The sequence below is a fragment of the Euprymna scolopes genome, chromosome 27, assembly GCF_053919585.1.
Source record: "Euprymna scolopes isolate OS-2025 chromosome 27, ASM5391958v1, whole genome shotgun sequence".
NCBI classification, from domain to species: domain Eukaryota; kingdom Metazoa; phylum Mollusca; class Cephalopoda; order Sepiida; family Sepiolidae; genus Euprymna; species Euprymna scolopes.
Genome location: NC_136508.1, coordinates 61,240,250 through 61,244,782, shown reverse-complemented (window position 1 = coordinate 61,244,782; position 4,533 = coordinate 61,240,250).

The following is a 4,533-nucleotide window of genomic DNA, read 5'->3' as shown; positions in this document are numbered from 1 at the left end:
TCATTTTCCTTAAGGAATAACCTGTCCAAAAAAAAAAAAAAATACGTAATTCTTCGTATTTTAATGTTCTCTGAAGAGGCCAGAAATTCGGTAATAAAAAAAAAGAAAAAACTTCCTCGTTCCTTTATAGGGTCTGGTCAGAATAGAAATGTTCTTTTCTTTTGACTTAGAAAAAACTGCAGCTTGTTACGTGTCCATTTTCTTCGTTCCCTAGAAGAAAATATCTACTTGGTAGACACTTTTTACTTCAATCTTTACTTGTGAAAATATTTCCCTGTAGTAAAAAAAAAAAAAAAAAATCGTGCAAACCTTTTACCACTGGCAACGCCCGCTTCAGTGAAAGAAGAAGAAGAGAATGGCCACTGCGTCTATTTATAGACTAGAGATCATGGGAAGAGTATGCAAATAACTTTGGACGGTTTTGTCCTATAAAAAGCCTGTATTTGGGAGAGAGGGTGTCTTTTTTGTTTGGCAGAAGCAATTGCTGTCAGAAGTGCATTGGACTGCAGGATTGAAGAGTGAAGATTGAGTTGTGGAGTCATTGTATTTAACCACAAGCTATTCCGGCCAAGAACAGATCATGGAATCTGGGATGTTGAGATTGGGAAAAGATGTGATACCACCTTTTAGTGGAGAAGATGATGTAGTCGGATGGATAAAGAAAGTAAAACTGGTGGCTAAGCTTCAACATGTGCCAGACCTTGCCAGTTTTATTCCACTTTTTTTGCAGGGAGATGCACTCGCTCTCTATCTTGAGATGAATAATGCAGAACAAGAAGATGCAGAACTGATAGAGATGAGACTCGTGACCGCCTTCACTGAGGGGCCTTTTGAGGCATACGAAAAACTGCAACGATTCAAGTGGACAGGAGAATCGGTGGATGTTTATGCTAATAAAATCAAAAGATTGGCTGGACTGGCGTGATATCTGGGAAGAGGGCTGGAACATACAGCCAAACTGGCATTCATAACTGGATTCCCAGACGATGTATCTGTGGCATTACAGCAGCTACCGAACACAGAGAGAATGGATGTCAGCAAACTGATACCGACTGCACGGCTTTTAGTCAGCAAAAGAGTCGTAGAAACTCGGACATTGGCCGAAAGTGCGCAAACTAATGAGACTAATAAGGGAAAGAAAGAATCAAGCCTTCAGTGCTTTAGATGTCAAGGACCGCACCTAAAAAAAGATTGCACAGAGATCCCTAGGGCCAGGGCAACATACTACAATTGTGGAAAATTTAGCCACATTGCGAGATATTGTCCTCAGATTCAGGGAAACGGGCAAGGGGGAGCTTCTGCGCCGCAAGCTACCCTAGCAATGAAATGAAGGCGCGATACTGGCCTCTTCCTATAATAGAAGTAGAGGTGAATGATTCTGTAATGACTGCACTTGTCGATACTGGGTGCACCACTACTTTAATCAATTCCAAACTTTTGAAGGGATATGGAAGGAGCGGTACAGTGAAAGCAGTTGATGGGAGGAATATAGAATGTAAAGGAGCCAGACAAGTGGAGATAAAAGTCTGTGGAATGCACGTAAAGGTGAGGGCAATCTTGATGAATCACATCGTTGATGGGATCGCCGTCATAATTGGAATGGACGTGATTAATGAGCTGGGAGGTGTAACTATAAAGAAAGCCAAAGTGAAGTTTGGAGATATACAATGTGCCGTGACTGCCCATCAGCTGAATGTTTGCAAAATCGAGGATAAAGACTTTGAAGCAAACTTCGATGGAGATAAATGGACAGTAAGATGGACATGGAAGGGAGAGCCTCAAGTATTGCAGAACAAAGTCCAATATTATAAAAACTCTCTGGAAGGCGATAAGAAATTAGAATTCGAGAAAGAGGTGGAAAGATGGATATCGGATGGTATTCTGTTACCATGGAAAGGAGAAAGAAAAGGCGTGTTGCCATTGATGGCAGTATTTCAGGCCACAAAAGGGAAAGTTAGGCCAGTGTTCGACTTTCGTGAGTTGAACCGTTTTGTGGAGTGTCATACAGGGAGCGACATAATAGATGTATGTGATGAAAAGATAAGAAAGTGGAGACAGTTGGTAGGAGGGACCGCAATAGTGGACCTTAAGTCTGCCTACCTGCAACTACGTGTGGCAAAGGAACTATGGCAGTACCAGCTGGTCTGTTATAAAGGAAAAACCTATTGCCTAACACGATTAGGATTCGGACTTAATGTCGCACCAAAGATTATGGCAGCCATTTTAAAAACAGTATTAAAGAAAGGAAGTAGGACGAAAGAGGCCACTGATTCATACATTGATGATATAATGGTAGACGTAACGAGAATATCGACACAGGAAGTTGTGGAACATTTGAAGGGGTTTGGGTTAGCAGCAAAATCTCCGGAATCCCTGGACGGAGGAGCGGCACTGGGCCTTAAGCTTATGAAAAATAAGATGGGTGCACTATTGTTCAGGAGAGGCAACGAGATCCCAGAGATGGGAGGAGAAATTAGTAGGCAGGAGCTATTTTCGATCTGTGGTAAATTATTGGGGCACTATCCAATTGCTGGATGGCTGCGATTAGCATGCAGTTATGTGAAAAGAAGAGCAAATGGAGTGGATTGGGAAGAAAAAGTTGATTGCAGAACCATGAAAGTGATGCAGGAGGTTCTAGCTGAGGTGAAAAAGGAAGACCCTGTTAATGGCGCTTGGCACATACCTGAAGTGAGCACAGGAGTCGTGTGGTGTGATGCAAGCAATGTTGCAACTGGCGTGGTTGTCGAGATTGGCGGTGTGGTGGCGGAAGATGCAACTTGGCTGAGGAAAAGTGATGACTTTAATCACATTAACATAGCTGAATTAGATGCTGTTCTAAAGGGTGTCAATTTGGCTATCAAATGGAGACTGACAAATATTGAAATAAGAACTGATTCAGCCACTGTACTCAGTTGGGTGAACTCTACTGTGGAGGAGAGTGGCAGAATACGAACAAAGGGTGCTGGAGAAGTGATAATAAAGCGGAGATTAGGGATGCTTAGAGAGTTGATGTCTGAATTGAAACTGCAGATAAAAGCAGTGTTTGTGCCTTCTGAAAGAAACAAGGCAGATGCGCTAACACGGATAAAAAAACAGTGGTTAATTGAGAAAGAGGAGGCGCCGATATGCTGTCTTGGAATTGGAGAAATTAAAGAGTTGCATGACATGCATCACATGGGAGTGGAGAGAACATTATATTTGGTGAGGCAAGTGGATCCGAATGTAAAACGGGAAGAAATTCAGATGATAGTAAAGAACTGTGTTCGGTGTCAATCGATCGATCCTGCCCCAAATATACATAATCCTGGGGAAATTGGAGTTTTAACGAACTGGACGAGACTAGCTATTGACATAGCACACTACCGAGGGGGAGCGTACTTATCAATAATTGATTGTGGGCCAAGTAGACTGGCGATATGGAAGGAACTGCGAGTGGAAGCCGCATCTGCAGTTGCAACTGAATTAGAAAAGGTGATGCTTGAACGAGGTCTAGTAAGGGAGGTGATAATGGACAACGGCACTGTTTTTCGCTCAGAAATCTTTCAGACGATGCTAAAAAAATGGAAGATTACAAGTTATTACAGGGCAGCCTACAGACCTGGAGGAAATGGTATTGTGGAGCGACATCATCGGACCGTGAAAGCAATAGCTGAGAGAGGAAGAATATCGCCTGAAGAGGCCACATTTTGATACAACATGTCCCCTAAGGTCGGGCAAAGAGATGACACAGTGCCACATAGAGCAATCTTTAATTACGAATGGAGACATCCTAGAGACATGTTACCGGAAATTAATGATCAAGAACCAGCCAGAATCCAAATAGGAGAAGAAGTTTGGGTGAAACCGCATAATGCCCGATGCACAACGCAGTGGGGAAGAGGAGTGATAACAGGAGTGCAATCCCCAAACAACTTAAGTGTCAATGGAATGCCACGACATGTTTTAGATTTAAGGCGTGTGGTCCATTTAGGTGATGAGGATGGTGGTACTGAGCCAGGGAGTGATGAAGATGAACGGGTGCCGATACAGAGACCGCAAAGAGAACGCAATGCGCCGATCTGGACACGGGATTATGAGATGTGAATGATCTTTAATGATCATGGGGGCGTGTAGTAAAAAAAAAAAAAAATCGTGCAAACCTTTTACCACTGGCAAACGCCCGCTTCAGTGAAAGAAGAAGAAGAGAATGGCCACTGCGTCTATTTATAGACTAGAGATCATGGGAAGAGTATGCAAATAAATTTGGACGGTTTTGTCCTATAAAAAGCCTGTATTTGGGAGAGAGGGTGTCTTTTTTGTTTGGCAGAAGCAATTGCTGTCAGAAGTGCATTGGACTGCAGGATTGAAGAGTGAAGATTGAGTTGTGGAGTCATTGTATTTAACCACATTCCCATATGTGTTTTCTTTCCTTCCTGGTATTTTTCCGACATATTTACCCGCAAGTCCTCGACTGATTTCAGCGAGATATGAATACGTCAGGTAACTTAGACGCAATCACTTCATCGTTATAAACTTCGCCAGGTAACTTAGACG